The following is a 19,729-nucleotide window of genomic DNA, read 5'->3' on the forward strand; positions in this document are numbered from 1 at the left end:
ACTTGCCCTGGGGAATTTTATGGCTTCCTCATGGGTTAAAAAGGAGAAGGGGAACGTCTTCCCATTGTCTTAAGAATGCAAACACCTCAAATTCTTTCAACAACTTGGACTTGCTGTTGTCCAGGAGAGCTTGGGTAGAGGAAAGTGGGTGAAGGGCTCATGAGTGGGAAACACCCAGCTTGTCCACGTGGGCTCTTTTTCAGTGTTTGACCATCTCAGGACCAATATTATTCTAATTTCCTTTTGTTGTTGATTTTGGCTTAAGATGATCTAAAATTCTATTGTGACAAGGCAAAGTGTGTAAAAGAGTTCACACAATGTCTGGTGAATAATAGACCCCTAATACATACTGCTGTTATTATTACAATCTGCCTTCACCTTCTTTTCTTTTTTTTTTAATACAACTGTTCTCTTTTTATTTTTTTATAAATTTATTTATTTATTTTACTTTTGGCTGCGTTGAGTCTTCGTTGCTATGTGCGGGCTTTCTCTAGTTGTGGCAAGTGGGGGCTACTCTTCCTTGCAGTGCGCGGGCTTCTCATTGCGGTGGCTTTTCTTGTTACGGAGCATGGGCTCTAGACGCGTGGACTTCAGTTGTGGCGCACGGGCTTAGTTGCTCCGTGGCATGTGGGATCTTCCCGGGCCAGGGCTCGAACCCGTGTCCCCCGCATTGGCAGGCTGATTCTTAGCCACTGTTCCACCAGGGAAGCCCCACCTCCTTTTCTTTAGAGAAGGACTTGGAGATGGTCACATCCTCAGAGGCTACCAATTATGCTGATGCCACTGAGTCCCAAGACACTAGTATCTGTTGAATAATCACTGTATTGTACCCGTCAGAGGATTCACACCCATATGTAACTGTACGAAGTGGACATTTTCATCCTCATTTGACATATGAAAAATTGGAAGCTCTGAAAGGTGCATCAAGTTGCTCAAGTCCACACAGTTAGAAGGGGAAGAGGAGGGATTTGAACTTAGGCAGTGGAGCTGGAACCCAAAACGTTTTCACTACATCCTTCTGTCTCCTTGTCTGACACAGGAGCTTGTATCTTGGGTCTCAGCATTGCAACACCAGCCCAGATTATGAGGTTGCAAAGGATAAAAGGCCCCTTTGATGACTGAAAAGAAAAAATAATTGGAAGACTTCTACTATGACCACTGGCTATGTCAGCCAGGGTCTTCTACATTTTCCTCCTGGAAATTCACAAAAGCAACAAGAGCAATAAAACCCCTCTCTTTATCTAGGCTCCCTTCCACAATATACATTTTCAGAAAAGCAAGAAGAAGAAATAATCCACAAACTCTGAAATACTTGTAAGGACAGCCCAAAACATTTGAGGTAAGAAGTTGCATGGAAGGAAGTACCGGAGAAGCACCCGATGTAGTGAGATGGCCCAGTGGTGGCACACCTCAGAAAGTGCCAGCAAAAATATGCTTCCTAAAGGTAAGGGGCTCATCTTAAAGTGCAAAAGCTGTAGCCCTTGTCTGCAACCACCTGTGAGGGAACGAGGATATGCTGGGAGCAAAAGCTCTCCTAGACCCAACTATATTCAGAGAAGCAGTGGAGGTAGTGCTGTAGAAATACACTGTGACGCCATTTTAGCAGGAAGCAGTTTGTCTTTGTGGCAGCAGAGACCTTTAGTGTTTTGAAGCCTGTGGGGCTATCCTGACCCCTTTATGCCCCTTCCCAGTAGATTATCTGGGTAAATTCAACCCATTAAATGATTAGTATTTCTTTAAAAAAAAGGAACTGGCACAGCATTTATACAAAGATCTTGTAAGAAAAAAATCTGAAAAAGAGGAGCAAAAGTAATAATAGGCAAAGAGCACTTACCAGAAAACCACATACCAGGATAAATTCCAAAGACATCAAAGATTTTATTATACAAAATAAAACCATAAGAATGTAGTAGAAAATATGAAATCATTTATTTCTAATTTTAAAAAGTTATTAATATGATTTACAAAGACAAATAATGAACCAGGAAAAATTTTAGCGTAGATGAAGGGCTGATCTCCCTAATGGATACAAATGCCCCAGAAATTGATGGTGGCAACTACAACAGCAAAACAGTGTTCAATTTTTAGTTTTTTAAGGAAACTCCATACTGTTCTCCATAGAGGCTGTATCAATTTACATTCCCACCAACAGTGCAAGGGGGTTCCCTTTTCTCCACACCCTCTCCAGCACTTATTGTTTGTAGATTTTTTAATGATGGCCATTCTGACCAGTGTGAGGTGATACCTCATTGTAGTTTTGATTTGCCATAATTCAAAAAGAGTCATGTACCACAATGTTCAGTGCAGCACTATTTACAATAGCCAGGACATGGAAGCAAGTGTCCATCAATAGATGAATGCATAAAGAAGATGTGGCACATATATACAATGGAATATTACTCAGCCATAAAAAGAAACGAAATTATTTGTAGTGAGGTGGATGGACCTAGTGTCTGTCATACAGAGTGAAGTAAGTCAGAAAGAGAAAAACAAATACTGTATGCTAACACATATATATGGAATCTAAAAAAAAAAAAAAGGTTCTGATGAACCTACGGCCAGGACAGGAATAAAGACACAGACGTAGAGAATGGACTTGAGGACATGGGAAGGGTAAGGGTAAGCTGGGATGAAGTGAGAGAGTAACATTGACATATATACACTACCAAATATAAAATAGATAGCTAGTGGGAAGCAGCTGCATATCACAGGGAGATCAGCTTGGTGTTTTGTGACCACCTAGAGGGGTGGGATAAGGAGGGTGGGAGGGAGACGCAAGAGGGAAGGGATATGGGAATATACGTATGCATATAGCTGATTCACTTTGTTATACAGCAGAAACTAACGCAACATTGTAAAGCAATTATACTCCAATAAAGATGTTTAAAAAATAAATTAATTAATTAAAAAAAAAAAAAAAAAACCAAAAAAGTTCATCGGAAGAAAATGGGCAAGGACTTCCCTGGTGGTCCAGTGGTTAAGAATCCGCCTTCTAATGCAGGGGATGCAGGTTCAATCCCTGGTTGGGGAACTAAGATTCCACATGCCGTGGGGCAACTAAACCCATGTGCTGCAACTACTGAGCCTGCGTGCTCTAGAGCCTGCACGCCACAACTAGAGAGAAGCCTGCATGCTGCAGCTAGAGAAGCCTGAGAGCCACAACAACAGATCTCACTTGCTGCAGTGAAGATCCTGTGTTCTGCAACTAAGACCCAATGCAGCCAAATAAATAAATTAATTAATTTAAAAAAGTCTAATAAAAATTTTTTAAAAAGAAACAAAAAATTGTTATAAAAGAACAGGATGTTTAGAGCAAAGGCAGTACAGATGGTTCTTAAATCAATGGATAGATGCTCAGCTTCACTTATAATAAAGTACAATAAGTGAAAATGATATTGGGCTATCATTTTCATCTCTCAGATTGCAAGACTAACAAATTTGGTAACACACTCTGCTGGTGAGGCTGGGGGAAGGCAGATAATCTCATACTTTGCCATTGGGAAGGTAAACAAGTTCAGTCCCTGAGTGGGGATGTGTGGACAAATAATGCTTGCACCATTTGACTCGCCACTTCTACTTCTGGGAATTTATGCTGCAGATACTTGTGTACATGTAGAATGACGTACGTGCAAAGGTCATTCATTGTGAAGTGAAATGCAAGATCTGTGAAACTGAAGCCTGCTAATGGAAATGCAAATGCCTCAAACATTTGCATTTACCTGTGACTCACGGCTTTAATCAAGAGCCAGTATGTCCCTTGTGAAAATACGTACAAACCATTGGCTTTGACTGTGGTCAAACTAGGCATGGTGAATGATTTTGGCCGCAGCTCTTCCTTTCTAAGGATGCCTACGTCAGGAGCTCTGATCTTTCTCAAGTGTAAATGGATGCATGTGCATAATAAAATACTAACGTTTATAGGACACCAGCAAAGTGACTGAGCCTCTGGTGGCCTGCCATCTTTGCTTATTGCTTTAATAATTGAATGTAACTGGAAGGTCTTTTCATATCTACTAAAAATTTATGAGAATTGGCTATAAGTTAATGAAGCAGATTTTTTTTTTTTTAATAAACAACTATTCCAGAGACAGTCATTCAAATGAATGAGCCATTTGAAAGAGCCACTTGGACCTCCTTAGGGATGCTCTGAACACATCGGAATATCTTTTTGAGAATCGCTTTCCTAGTCCTTGGCACCTTCTTTCAGATATCCTCATGGTGAAGTCTTTTCCTTTAAAGGGGTTGTAAGTTTTTGAAAAGATGTGAAAGTGATTCAGATTTCACCGAGGTAGTACCATTTTTGTTCATAATCAAGGAGTCACTAAAATAACAAGACTGTGCCTGGGTTATAAGTTAGTTTGGAAGGCAACCTTTAGAGAGGGATTCTAAAGCACACTCACTGAAGTGACCACTAGTTTTTTCCAGAAACAACAGAGAGTCTTCTGTGCAGGGAACCAAATTGTCCAGGCTTCCTGGGGGTGTTTTCCGTTTTAGCACTGAATGTCTGCAGTCCTGGGCAAACCAGAATGATCAGTTGTCCTATTATGAGGCAGGCATATTCCTGCAATTGACAAGACTTTGATCTTTTTCCTGTGACTCAATAATACAGGGGCTTCTTATTCTAGCTTCCTTCCCATGGGTACAGGCTCCTAGCATTGTTGCTGGAAGATGGCAGGGATTTCAGCGCTTCTTTGTTTTTATGTTGGTATCTTTGAACTTTTCACTGTTACTTAGGGCCATGTTTGGAATTCTCTTATGGTTTTGAAGCTCCTGCCTCTTGGCAATGGTTTTGCTTAAACGGAGCCAGCCCAAGTGGTTCCAGAAGTGGATTCAGGTTTCTAGACTGAGCTCTGTATTTATTAGCCATGAGACCCTTAGCCTATCTGACCCTCAGTTTCCTTAACTGGCAAATAGAAAAATGAGTGCCTTTATTATTTCATAGGGTTAAGGTGAGGATGAAAAGAGATAATATATGTGAGCTGCAAACTTTTATTCGCAGATATAATTATATCTCAACATTTATTGAGATATAATTGACGTGTAACATTGTATTAGTTTCAGATGTACAGCATAATGATTTGCTATATGTATATATTGTGAAATGATCACCAAAGTAAGTCTAATTAACATCCATCACCACGCATAGTTACAATTTTTTTCTTGTGATGAGAAATTTTAAGATCTATTCTCTTAGTAACTTTCAAATACATAATGCAATATTATTAACTATACTCACCATGTGGTACACTACATCTGCAGGACTTATTTATTTTATTTTGACGACCTTTACCCATTTCGCCCACCCCCACTCCCCCCACCACTGGCAACCACCTATCTGTTCTCTGTATCTATGAATCTGTTTCTGTTTTGTTTTGTTTAAGATTCCACATGTGAGCGAGATCATACAGTATTTGTCTTTATCTGTCTGACATTTCACTTAGCGTAATATCACCAAGGTCCATCCATGATATCACAACTGTCAGGATATCCTTTTTTATGACTGAATATATATATATTGTGTGTATATATATATATATATATATACACACTACATTGTATGTACATATATATATATACACACCACATTTTCCTTATCCATTTATACGTAAATGCACACTTAAGTTGCTTTCATGTCTTAGCTATTTAAATAATGCTGCAGTGAACATAGGGGTGCAGATATCTTTTCAAATTAGTGTTTTCATTTCCTTTGGATATATGAAGTGGGATTGCTGGATCACATGATAGTTCTATTTTAAATTTTTTGAGGAACCTCCATACCTTTTTCCATAATGGCTGCTCCAATTTACAGCCCTGCCAACAGTGCACAAGGTTTCCTTTTTTTCCACATTCTCACCAACATTTGTTATTAATTTTAATAATTGCTGAATGCCTGTTATACGCAAGACCTTCTGGAGATTCATATCCTGGAGGGAAATAGACATACATGCAGATATGTAATTGACCACTAGACGATGTCTGCAGTTCCGTGATCCTTATCTGAACAAGGTTCTAGGACTTCAAAGGGAAGACTGATTAATTCCGCTTGGGACACTCCAGATGGCTACCCAGAGCAGGTGACGCTTGAATTGGATCCTGAAGGATGACAGAAGAAATGGCATGAGCAGGGACACGGAGGTGGCAAGTCTGGGACACATTTGGGGAACTGTTCATTCGGAGTGAGGCAGGATGGAGCCAGACCTTGAGAGACTTTAAGTGTCAAGCTGAAAAATGAACTTTATCAGGGGTTTGACCTAATCAGATCTTCTGGCTTAGTGTGGAGGATGGAACAGACCTTAAGAAGAAGTAGTGGTGGTGGTGGTGGGATGAATTGGGTGATTGGGATTGACATGTATACACTGATGTGTATAAAATGGATGACTAATAAGAACCTGCTGTATAAAGTAAATAAATAAAATTTAAAAAAATTTTTAATTAAAAAAAAAAGTAGTTATTGACCTTTATTGTGTTCACCCAGGGAAGACTAGGGTAGAATAAATGAGGACAGTGGCAAGTGGAAGGGAGAGGAGAAGAGAGATTAAAGTGTCCTCCTCATCAATAATGTCCCCTTATTGGAGAGGCCTGTCTTGACCACTCTGTATAAAATATTCCTATCCCTCACCTCATTTGTCTTCCTTAACTTGCTATATTTTTCTGCTTAGCATCAGTACCATCTGCATAATATACATTTACTTTCTTTGTGTTTATTATCTATTTCCCCCACTAGAATGGAAGTTCCATGAGGGCATGTCTTTTGTTTTATTCTTTACCACATCCGTGGTGCTGGAACAGTGCCTGGTATATAGTAGGTGGTGCTCAATACATATTTACTGATTAAATAAGTAAAATAAGTTTGGGGTCCTTGCCCCAGACTACGTAAATCAACTGAGCCATATGGTCAGTTAGCCCCTGTTTTCCCTTGTGGATTAAACTTACTTCATTCTAAAAAGAATTTGAAGTGGTTCCTGAAATATATATACTACAGAACAATGTTAAAAGTACAGAAATGAGCCATATCTTTAGGGGAAAGAAAGAATTGAATAGGATGATAAAGCACAGAGAATCAGTATGCAGATGTGGGTGCCACAAGGGCTGCACTAAAACCCTCAAGGTGAGAAGCAAATTCATGTCTGAGTTTCCTGACAGCTAAGGCAAAGAGGGGAACATGGCCAGCTATGAGACCTACAGTGTTCATTAGACAAAGACAGGCCATTGTATCAGAAGCAGCCCTGGATTTTTTTTTTTTTTTATGGACAAAGATGACACTGAAATCATCTGCTTTAGCCTTCATGCTGTTTGGTAGGGTGACTATTTGGTAACCCCTTAGCTGTTTTGGAGGGAGCTTAGTCCTGTGTTCAGCCTCACTCATCCACTCCAAGAGGTGACCAGAAATTTATCCTAGCCAGAAGGAGCAGTGATAGGTTAAGTGACACTCAAGGGGCATGACTGGGTGGGAGAGGTGTGTAAATAGACTGTTCCTGCCCTTCTGTCCCCTCGAGAACCCAGTATCAATTTCCAATCCTATCTCCACTAATACGAGGAAAGTTACAAAGAAATCTGGCAAAGGTCAATGACCTCTGGATCTCCTGTTTGTCTCTTTTGATTTCTTCAGTTCCTTTGGAGTACCACTTAAGTGAGAAGTTTGGTTTGGCTGATAGTATCTTTCTAAGAGAGACTAAGTGAGATGGGGCAAGGAAGCTGATTTGCCAAATGATGAAAAGGTGATTTTCACTCTAGGAAAGGATTTTCTTTTTTAAAAGATGTTTAAAAGGATTTTTTAAAAAGTAATACATCCACGTGGTAAAACAAAATTCCAACAGGGCAAAAAGGGTCAACCAATAATGCCATATTTTTGTATATTCTTACAGAGATATTCATATTTGTACAAATACATAAATGCTTTTTGCTATATAAATGAGAATTTATGATACAAACGCTTCCCTTCTTTTTTTTTTCTTTGACTTATTATTTCTTGGAGAACATTCCCTCTGAGTTCCCATTAAGCTACTTTATTCTTTTGAAATGTGGAATGGTGTTCTGTTATATGAGTACCATCATTTACATATCTAATATCCCAACTCATGGATATTAGGCTGTTTCCAGTGTTTTGCTATTACAAACAAGACTTCAGCGACATCAGTGAAATCTGAATCTACATCAGTCAGGGTTCTGGAAGGAAACAGCACTGAAATGCAGAAGGCTCAAACAAAGAGACTTATGAAAGGGACTGCTTTACAGAGGCGTGGGCAGGATGGATGTTGAGGCACCAATGAGCTGACAACAGCAGGAAGGGGTTACCAAACCTGGGCCTCAAGGGGAAAATGGTACCATTGGAGCCTCGGGGAAGCAGGCATGTGGGGATAGGGCCACCTAGTAAGAGCTGTGCATTTCCAGAAGCATGGCATCAGAGATAGAAGGAACAGGGAAGAAATACCTCCGCCGCACTCTCTTCCTGCCCTGCAAACTCTTCCAAGTGCCTCCCATTAGCCAAATCCAATCACAGAGGCCAGTAGGCAAGGGGCCCAGGCGACCAGAGTGACCCGCCCTTCTGGGACAAAGATGGGCACAGAAGAGCAGTAAATGGATCTGGGGTGGGAGTGGAGCATATACACAGTGTATCTGTGGGATTCCTAGAAGTGGAAATTCTAGCTTAAAGCCATGTGCATTTTTTTTTTACATCTTTATTGGAGTATAATTGCTTTACAATGGTGCATTAGTTTCTGCTTTATAACAAAGTGAACCAGATATACATATACATATGTTCCCATATCTCTTCCCTCTTGCGACTCCCTCCCTCCCACCCTGCCTATCCCACCCCTCTAGGTGGTCACAAAGCACCGAGTTGATCTCCTGTGCTATGCAGCTGCTTCCCACTAGCTATCTACCTTACGTTTGGTAGTGTATATATGTCCATGACTCTCTCTCGCTTTGTCACAGCTTTCCCTTCCCCCTCTTCATATCCTCAAGTCCATTCTCTAGTAGGTCTGTGTCTTTATTCCTGTCTTACCCCTAGGTTCTTCATGATATTTTTTTTTCTTAAATTACATACATATGTGTTAGCATACGGTATTTGTCTTTCTCTTTCTGACTTACTTCACTCTGTATGACAGACTCTAGGTCTATCCACCTCATTACAGATAGCTCAATTTCGTTTCTTTTTATGGCTGAGTAATATTCCATTGTATATATGTGCCACATCTTCTTTATCCATTCATCCGATGATGGACACTTAGGTTGTTTCCATCTCCGGGCTATTGTAAATAGAGCTGCAATGAACATTTTGGTACATGACTCTTTTTGAATTATGGTTTTCTCCGGGTATATGCCCAGTAGTGCGATTGCTGGGTCATATGGTAGTTCTATTTGTAGTTTTTTAAGGAACCTCCATACTGTTCTCCACAGTGGCTGTATCAATTTACATTCCCACCAGCAGTGCAAGAGGGTTCCCTTTTCTCTACACCCTCTCCAGCATTTATTGTTTCTAGATTTTTTGATGATGGCCATTCTGACTGGTGTGAGATGATATCTCATTGTAGTTTTGATTTGCATTTCTCTAATGATTAATGATGTTGAGCATTCTTTCATATGTTTGTTGGCAGTCTGTATATCTTCTTTGGAGAAATGTCTATTTAGGTCTTCTGCTCATTTTTGGATTCGGTTGTTTGGTTTTTTGTTATTGAGCTGCATGAGCTGCTTGTAAATTTTGGAGATTAATCCTTTGTCAGTTGCTTCATTTGCAAATATTTTCTCCCATTCTGAGGGCTGTCTTTTGGTCTTGTTTATGGTTTCCTTTGCTGTGCAAAAGCTTTGAAGTTTCATTAGGTCCCATTTGTTTATTTTTGTTTTTATTTCCATTTCTCTAGGAGGTGGGTCAAAAAGGATCTTGCTGTGATTTATGTCATAGAGTGTTCTGCCTATGTTTTCCTCTAAGAGTTTGATAGTTTCTGGACTTATATTTAGGTCTTTAATCCATTTTGAGCTTATTTTTGTGTATGGTGTTAGGGAGTGATCTAATCTCATACTTTTACATGTACCTGTCCAGTTTGCCCAGCACCACTTATTGAAGAGGCTGTCCTTTCTCCACTGTACATTCCTGCCACCTTTATCAAAGATAAGGTGACCATTGTGCGTGGGTTTATCTCTGGGCTTTCTATCCTTTTCCATTGATCTATCTGTCTGTTTTTGGCCAGTACCATACTGTCTTGATTACTGTAGCTTTGTAGTATAGTCTGAAGTCAGGGAGTCTGATTCCTCCAGCTCCGTTTTTTGTTCTCAAGATTGCTTTGGCTATTCGGGGTCTTTTGTGTTTCCATACAAATTGTGAGAGTTTTTGTTCTAGTTCTGTGAAAAATGCCACTGGTAGTTTGATAGGGATTGCATTGAATCTGTAGATTGCTTTGGGTAGTAGAGTCATTTTTCACAATGTTGATTCTTCCAATCGAAGAACATGGTGTATCTCTCCATCTATTTGTATCATCTTTAATTTCTTTCATCAGTGTCTTATAATTTTCCGCATACAGGTCTTTTGTCTCCTTAGGTAGGTTTATTCCTAGATATTTTATTCTTTTTGTTGCAATGGTAAATGGAAGTGTTTTCTTGATTTCACTTTCAGATTTTTCATCATTAGTGTATAGGAAAGCCAGAGATTTCTGTGCATTAATTTTGTATCCTGCTACTTTACCAAATTCATTGATTAGCTCTAGTAGTTTTCTGGTAGCATCTTTAGGATTCTCTATGTATACTATCATGTCATCTGCAAACAGTGACAGCTTTACTTCTTCTTTTCCAATTTGGATTCCTTTTATTTCCTTTTCTTCTCTGATTGCTGTGGCTAAAACTTCCAAAACTATGTTGAATAAGAGTGGTGAGAGTGGGCAACCTTGTCTTTTTCCTGATCTTAGTGGAAATGCTTTCAGTTTTTCCCCATTGAGGATGATGTTGGCTGTGGGTTTGTCATATATGGCCTTTACTATGTTGAGGAAAGTTCCCTCTATGCCTAATTTCTGCAAGGTTTTTATCATAAATGGGTGTTGAATTTTGCCGAAACCTTTCTCTGCACCTATTGACATGGTCATATGGTTTTTCTCCTTCAATTTGTTAATATGGTGTATCATGTTGATTGATTTGCGTACATTGAAGAATCCTTGCATTCCTGGAATAAACCCCACTTGATCATGGTGTATGATCCGTTTAGTGTGCTGTTGGATTCTTTCTGCTAGTATTTTGTTGAGGATTTTTGCATCTATGTTCATCAGTGATATTGGCCTGTAGTTTTCTTTCTTTGTGACGTCCTTGTCTTGTTTTGGTATCAGGGTGATGGTGGCCTCATAGAATGAGTTTCGGAGTGTTCCTCCCTCTGCTATATTTTGGAAGAGTTTGAGAAGGATAGGTGTTAGCTCTTCTCTAAATGTTTGATAGAATTCACCTGTGAAGAGATCTGGTCCTGGGCTGTTGTTTGTTGGAAGATTTTTAATCACAGTTTCAATTTCAGTGTTTGTGATTGTTCTGTTCATATTTTCTATTTTTTCCTTATTCAGTCTTGGCACGTTGTGCATTTCTAAGAATTTGTCCATTTCTTCCTGGTTGTCCATTTTATTGGCATAGAGTTGCTTGTAGTAATCTCTCATGATCTTTTGTATTTCTGCAGTGTCAGTTGTTACTTCTCCTTTTTCATTTCTAATTCTATTGATTTGAGTCTTCTCCCTTTTTTTCTTGATGAGTCTGGCTAATGGTTTATCAATTTTGTTCATCTTCTCAAAGAACCAGCTTTTAGTTTTATTGATCTTTGCTATTGTTTCCTTCATTTCTTTTTCATTTATTTCTGATTGATTTTTATGATTTCTTTCCTTCTGCTAACTTTGGGGTCTTTTTGTTCTTCTTTCTCTAATTGCTTTAGGTGCAAGTTTAGGTTGTTTATTCGAGATGTTTCCTGTTTCTTAAGGTAGGATTGTATTGCTATAAACTTCCCTCTTAGAACTGCTTTTGCTGCATCCCATAGATTTTGGGTAGTCACGTCTCCATTGTCATTTGTTTCTAGGTATTTTTTATTTCCTCTTTGATTTCTTCAGTGATCACTTCGTTATTAAATAGTGTATTGTTTAGCCTCCATGTGTTTGTATTTTTTACAGATCTTTTCCTGTAATTGATATCTAGTCTCATAGTGTTGTGGTCGGAAAAGATACTTGATACAATTTCAATTTTCTTAAATTTACCAAGGCTTGATTTGTGACCCAAGATATGATCTATCCTGGAGAATGTTCCATGAGCACTAGAGAAAAATGTGCATTCTGTTGTTTTTTGATGGAATGTCCTATAAATATCAATTAAGTCCATCTTGTTTAATGTATCATTTAAAGCTTGTGTCTCCTTATTTATTTTCATTTTGGATGATCTGTCCATTGGTGAAAGTGGGCTGTTAAAGTCCCCTAGTATGAATGTGTTACTGTTGATTTCCCCTGTTATGGCTGTTAGTATTTGCCTTATGTATTGAGGTGCTCCTACGTTGGGTGCATAAATATTTACAATTGTTATATCTTCTTCTTGGGTCGATCCCTTGATCATTATGTAGTGTCCTTCTTTGTCTCTTTTAATAGTCTTTATTTTAAAGTCTATTTTGTCTGATATGAGAATTGCTACTCCAGCTTTCTTTTGGTTTCCATTTGCATGGAATATATTTTTCCATCCCCTCACTTTCAGTCTGTATGTGTCTCTAGGTCTGAAGTGGGTCTCTTGTAGACATCAAATATATGGGTCTCGTTTTTGCATCCATTCAGCCAATATGTGTCTTTTGGTGGGAGCATTTAGTCCATTTACATTTAAGGTAATTATCGATATGTATGTTCCTATTCCCATTTTCTTAATTGTTTTGGGTTCGTTATTGTAGGTCTTTTCCTTCTCTTGTGTTTCTTGCCTAGAGAAGGTCCTTTAGCAGTTGTTGTAAAGCTGGTTTGGTGGTGCTGAACTCTCTCAGCTTTTGCTTATCTGTAAAGGTTTTTATTTCTCCATCAAATCTGAATGAGATCCTCGCTGGGTAGAGCAATCTTGGTTGCAGGTTTTTCTCCTTCATCACTTTAAATATGTCCTGCCAGTCCCTTCTGGCTTGCAGAGTTTCTGCTGAAAGATCAGCTGTTAACCTTATGGGGATTCCCTTGTGTGTTATTTTTCCCTTGCTGATTTTAATATGTTTTCTTTGTATTTAATTTTTGACAGTTTGATTAATATGTGTCTTGGCATATTTCTCCTTGGATATATCCTGTATGGGACTGTCTGTGCTTCCTGGACTTGATTAACTATTTCCTTTCCCATATTAGGGAAGTTTTCAACTATAATCTCTTCAAATATTTTCTCAGTCCCTTTCTTTTTCTCTTCTTCTTCTGGAACCCCTATAATTCAAATGTTGGTGCGTTTGATGTTGTCCCAGAGGTCTCTGAGACTGTCCTCAGTTCTTTTCATTCTTTTTTCTTTATTCTGCTCTGCAGTAGTTATTTCCACTATTTTATATTCCAGGTCATTTATCCGTTCTTCTGCCTCAGTTATTCTGCTATTGATCCCATCTAGAGTATTTTTAATTTCTTTTATTGTGTTGTTCATCATTGTTTGTTTCATCTTTAGTTCTTCTAGGTCCTTGTTAAATGTTTCTTGTATTTTGTCTATTCTATTTCCAAGATTTTGGATCATCTTTACTATCATTATTCTGAATTCTTTTTCAGGTAGACTGCCTATTTCCTCGTCATTTGTTAGGTCTGGTGGGTTTTTATCTTGCTCCTTCATCTGCTGTGTGTTTTTCTGTCTTCTCATTTTTCTTATCTTACTGTGTTTGGGGTCTCCTTTTTGCAGGCTGCAGGTTCGTAGTTCCCATTGTTTTTGGTGTCTGTCCCCAGTGGCTAAGGTTGGTTCAGTGGGTTGTGTAGGCTTCCTGGTGGAGGGGACTAGTGCCTGTGTTCTGGTGTATGAGGCTGGATCTTGTCTTTCTGGTGGGCAGGTCCACATCTGGTGGTGTGTTTTGGGGTGTCTGTGGACTTATTATGATTTTAGGCAGCCTCTCTGCTAATGGGTGGGGTTGTGTTCCTGTCTTGCTAGTTGTTTGGCATAGGATGTCCAGCACTGTAGCTTGTTGGTCGTTGAGTGAAGCTGGGTGTTGAGATGGAGATCTCTGGGAGATTTTCGCCGTTTGATATTATGTGGAGCTGGGAGGTCTCTTGTGGACCAGTTTCCTGAAGTTGTCTCTCCCACCTCAGAGGCACAGCACTGACTCCTGGCTGTAGCACCAAGAGCCTTTCATCCACACGGCTCAGAATAAAAGGGAGAAAAAGTAGAAAGAAAGAATTAGTAGAAGTAGAAAGAGAAAGAAAGGAGGGAGGGAGGGAGGAAAGAAGGAATGAGTGACGGAAGGAAAAAAAGCAAGGAGATAAAGTAAAATAAAATAAAGTAAGTTAAAATATAATAAAGTTATTAAAATAAAAATATAATTATTAAGAGAAAAAAAATTTTAAAAACAGACGGATAGAACCCTAGGACAAATGGTGGAAGCAAAGCTATACAGACAAAATCTCACACAGAAGCATACACATACACACTCACAAAAAGGGGAAAAGGGGAAAAAATCATAAATCTTGCTCTCAAAGTCCACCTCCTCAATTTGGGATGATTCGTTGTCTATTCATGTATTCCACAGATGCAGGGTACATCAAGTTGATTGTGGAGCTTTAATCCGCTGCTTCTGAGGCTGCTTTGAGAGATTTCCCTTTCTCTTCTTTGTTCTCACAGCTCCCAGGGGCTCAGCTTTGGATTGGGCCCCGCCTCTGTGTGTAGGTCGCCGGAGGGCGTCTGTTCTTCGCTCAGACAGGACAGGGTTAAGGAGCCGCTGATTGGGGTCTCTGGCTCACTCAGGCCGGGGGGGGGGGGGGGAGGGAGGGGCACGGAGTGCGGGGCGGGCCTGCGGCGGCAGAGGCCGGCGTGACGTTGCACCAGCCTGAGGCGCGCCGTGCGTTCTCCCGGAGGAGTTGACCCTGGATCCCGGGACCCCGGCAGTGGCGGGCTGCACAGGCTCCCCGGAAGGGGGGTGTGGAGAGTGACCTGTGCTCGCACACAGGCTTCTTGGTGGCGGCAGCAGCAGCCTTAGCGTCTCCCGCCAGTCTCCGGGGTCCGCGCTTTTAGCCGCGGCTCGCGCCCGTCTCTGGAGCTCCTTTAAGCAGCGCTCTTAATCCCCTCTCCTCGCGCACCAGGAAACAAAGAGGTAAGAAAAAGTCTCTTGCCTCTTCGGCAGGTCCAGAGTTTTCCCCGGACCCCCTCCCGGCTAGCCGTGGCGCACTAACCCCCTGCAGGCTGTGTTCACGCCGCCAACCCCAGTCCTCTCCCGGCGCTCCGACCGAAGCCCGAGTCTCAACTCCCAGCCCCGCCCGCCCCGGCGTGTGAGCAGACAAGCCTCTCGGGCTGGTGAGTGCCGGTCGGCCCTGATCCTCTGTGCGGGAATCTCCCCGCTTTGCCCTCCGCACCCCTGTTGCTGTGCTCTCCTCCGCGGCTTTGAAGCTTTCCCCCTCCGCCACCCGCAGTCTCCGCCCGCGAAGGGGCTTCCTAGTGTGTGGAAACCATTCCTCCTTCACAGTTCCCTCCCACTGGTGTAGGTCCCGTCCCTATTCTTTGGTCTCTGTTTATTCTTTTTTCTTTCGCCCTACCCAGGTACGTGGGGGGTTTCTTGCCTTTTGGGAGGTCTGAGGTCTTCTGCCAGCGTTCACTAGGTGTTCTGTAGGAGTTGTTCCATGTGTAGATGTATTTCTGGTGTATCTGTGGGGAGGAAGGTGATCTTCGCCGGCATGTGCATTTTTATTACTGTTTGCAGGTCAATATTGATTTTCTTTTTTTTAATAGATTTATTTATTTATGGCTGCGTTGGGTCTTTGTTGCTGCACGCGGGCTTTCTCTAGTTGAGACGAGCAGGGGCTACTCTTTGTGGTGCGCGGGCTTCTCATTTCGGCGGCTTCTCCTGTTGCAGAGCACGGGCTCTAGGTGCACAGGCTTCCTTAGTGTGGCATGTGGGCTCAGTAGTGGTGGCTTGCGGGCTCTAGAGCACAGGCTCAGTAGTTGTGGTTCACGGGCTTAGTTGCTCTGCGGCATGTGGGATCTTCCCGGACCAGGACTCAAACTCCTGTCCCCTGCATTGGCAGGTGGATTCTTAACCACTGCACCACCAGGGAAGTCCAATATTCATTTTCATTTACCCTTTCTCTGGGTTTTCTCTTTTCTTCTGTATTTCTATATATTGGGAATAATTTTCCTTCTGTCAGAAGAACTCCCTTCAGTATTTCTTTGAGTGCAATTCTGACGGCTAGGAATTCTCTCTGTTTTGCTTGTCCTTTGACCTTTCATTTTGAAGGATAATTTCATGGAGTTGACCATGTGACCATGGTCCTAGGTGGGCAGTTATTTTCTTTCAGCACCTTGTCTTCTGAATTTTATTGTCTCTGTTGAAAATCACCTCTCAGTCTTAGTGTGATTCCATGGAAGTTTCTACTTTTAAGCTTTTCTTTATATTTCTGGTTTTCAGCAGTTTGACTATGATATACCTGAATGTGGTTTTCTTTGTTTACATCATGATTGAATTCAGTGAACTTCTTGAATCTGAATTATATTTAATCAGTTTCAGGAAATTCTTGTCTATTATCTTTAAATAATGCCCTTTTCTCTCTTTCCATATCCTTAGTTTGCGTATATTATCCCTTTTCACTGTGTGCCATTTGCCCCTTACACTCTTTTCTGTACTTTCCATCCTTTTTTCTCTTTGTCTTTAGTCTGGGTATTTTCTATTGTCTTACAGTTCACTAATCTGTCCTTTCTGGGTCTAAATCTGCTCTTAAGCCCATCTATTGAATTTCCAATTTTCACTTACTGTATTTTTCAGTCCTAGCATTTTGATTTGATTCTTTTTTATAGGTTCTGATTATCTGAGAAATTATCTTTTTTTTATCTCTTGAGACTGTAAGTGATGTTTTTTTCCTTCAGAGGGAGTTATCCTTTCCTTAGCTGGTCAGGGAGAGTGGGGACTGCTCATCTTAAGAAAGAGACTGAACCAACTTTAGTCTGGGTTGCAGTTTTGGCAAACCTCTGTCTATCTCTATTTCCCCCTTTTAGGGTAGATCTCTCCAGGGGTTCCAACTATGAATCTGGGGTATTAAGCAGAGATCCTTTCTTTTAGTAGGGCTTGAACTCTTATTCTTGCATCCTGGCCACTGTGAGACTGCCAAAACCCTGCTTTTAGTTTCCAAGCCTTTCTATTTGTCTTCCTAGCCTCCTGCCCAGACAGCTTCAGAAGGTAGTGGATGCTTTCTGGGAAAACTGGTAGTGTTGGAACTCAGTATTCTTCTCCTTCCTCACTGGGGTCCTGGCCCCTAAGCTTCTCATTTTATCTCTCTAGCCCCACAGATGGCCAAAAGATTTCCTGCTTTCTTTACCTCTTAACAGAAGTCCTCTGACTGGGGTCCTGGGATTCTTTGTCACCTGCCCTATAACTAGAATTGGTAAATACACTGAGGGAAAAAAAGACTGTACAATGTCAACTCATCATTCTTCAGCTGCTTTTTTCCCCCAGATGTTTTACCCATAAGTCCTAGTGCCTCAATATCTTTCCAAAGCCTCAAGTAGATTTTTTTTTTTTGGTATTTTATTGGCTTTTATAGTTCTTTATGGGAAGATTGGTCTGCAACAATCTACTCCATTATATTCAGAAATGAAAGCCATGTCTGTTATCCTGTGTTTACTTTCCTTGATCCTCTGCTATTTTCCTTAGTTCCTCCCCTCATAAGAATTTTTAAATAAACGGTTTTCTTTGTATTTTGAGATTACATCTTACTGCATTTGTTTCCAAGTGAATTGGGACTAGGTTACAACTTCAGCCCAAGATTACATGCCTCGATTCTCCCTCTGGGTGAGTTATACATTAGCCAAACATTCTCTGACCTCAGGCAAAATAAGTCCCCATTTCCTTGTGTGTAAAATGGGAACACTAGTCTTTTCCTCATCAGGTTGTTTAAAGCTTAGTAAGATGATGTGTATCAAGATCTTAGCACAGGGTCTCAGACTTAGGGCAGCACTCAGTCAAAGTCACTATTAGGGAGAGATAAGAAAGGAATAAGACATAAGGAAACTTGTAGGGGGCCATTCATGGCAATCAGTTGTCCCTTCCCTTACCCAACCAGTTTACTTTTTCATTTATTTTTTGGTCATCATTCACTTTTGCCTATGAGGTACAATCTAGAAGTTCTTTTAGTGAGGGTCTCATGGCAAAATCTGTAAGAGTTTATTTTTTTTAATCTGAAAATCTCTTTATTTTCATCATTATTGAAAGGTAACTTTGTTGTATATATAATTCTAGATTGGCAGTTATTATCTCTTAGAATTTTGAAAATATTGTTTAATTATCTTCTGGCTACATAAAAGATAATCTGCTTTTTCTCTCTGGCTGCTTTTAGGACTTTGTTTTTGATGTTCTCTCATTTTGTTACTGTATACTTCTTTTTTTTTTTTGCGGTTCGCGGGCCTCTCACGGTTGTGGCCTCTCCCGTTTCAGAGCACAGGCTCCAGACGCGCAGGCTCAGCGGCCATGGCTCACGGGCTCAGCCACTCCGCGGCATGTGGGATCTTCCCGGACCGGGGCACGAACCCGCGTCCCATGCATCGGCAGACGGACTCTCAACCACTGCGCCACCAGGGAAGCCCTGTATACTTCTTTCTTTTCATTTATCTACTTAAGAAATTTTTTTTTTTTTTTCTAGAAAAGTCTCAGGTGTCATCTATTCCAACATCATGCCTCCTTGTTCTCTCTAATTCTTTCTTTAGGGAACTCCAATTCAATATGTTTTCAACCTTATCAGCCCATCCTCCAGGCTTTATAATCTCTGGTATTTTCCATTTTTATCTATGTTCTGTCCTCAGATTTATCTTCTAACTCGCTTCCTCTTCAGCTGTGTTGTTGCTCTTCTTTTCACCTTGGTTTTTGGTGTATTTTGTGATTTTTGATATTTGATGGAATTTTCTTGGAACTCTGTGAAGTCTGGGTTCTCTCTGAAAAAACTGACTTTTGCTTTGCAAGACAACTCTTTTTTTTTTTTTTTTACACTACAGAAGTAGTATAAATTGTTCTGTAAAAACATGGATAAACTCTGGTTTATCCATGTCAAGCTTGTGACAGATAAGTGTATTACTTCTCTTGCTTAGCAGAAGAGATATATAGATAGGGAGAGAGAGAGAGAGATAGATTATCTTTTTACTGAGAGTCTGGGAAACTGAGCTTTGTGCAGTGGTCACCAATCTGAACTTCACCTTGCTAAGTCCCTACATCATGCCTCCTCTCCCTCATGACACCAGTTAAAACTCTTATTCTGGGTCACAGAAGAGCAGGAGATGCCTCTGGTTCCAGCTCTTGCTGACTTATTTGGAATCTGGCGCCCATCTCATCTTTGGCTTTTGGGTATCTCCCTTACTTTCTTTCCATCTCAGTCATGCATTTTAAAATATATTAAAAAAATTTTTATCTAGCATTTTTAAGTGTTTTTTTTTTAATAGCAAGAGATACATCAGGATATCCAGTGTGCAACAACACAACTCATTCATTACTTTTTTTTTTCTCATTAAACTTTTTTAATGGGTCTCAAATTCTGTGACAGATTTTTGGTCAAGTTGTTTCCATTAAAAAGTACCGATTTTGGGCTTCCCTGGTGGCGCAGTGGTTGGGAGTCCG

The sequence above is a fragment of the Pseudorca crassidens genome, chromosome 4, assembly GCF_039906515.1.
Source record: "Pseudorca crassidens isolate mPseCra1 chromosome 4, mPseCra1.hap1, whole genome shotgun sequence".
Lineage (NCBI taxonomy): Eukaryota > Metazoa > Chordata > Mammalia > Artiodactyla > Delphinidae > Pseudorca > Pseudorca crassidens.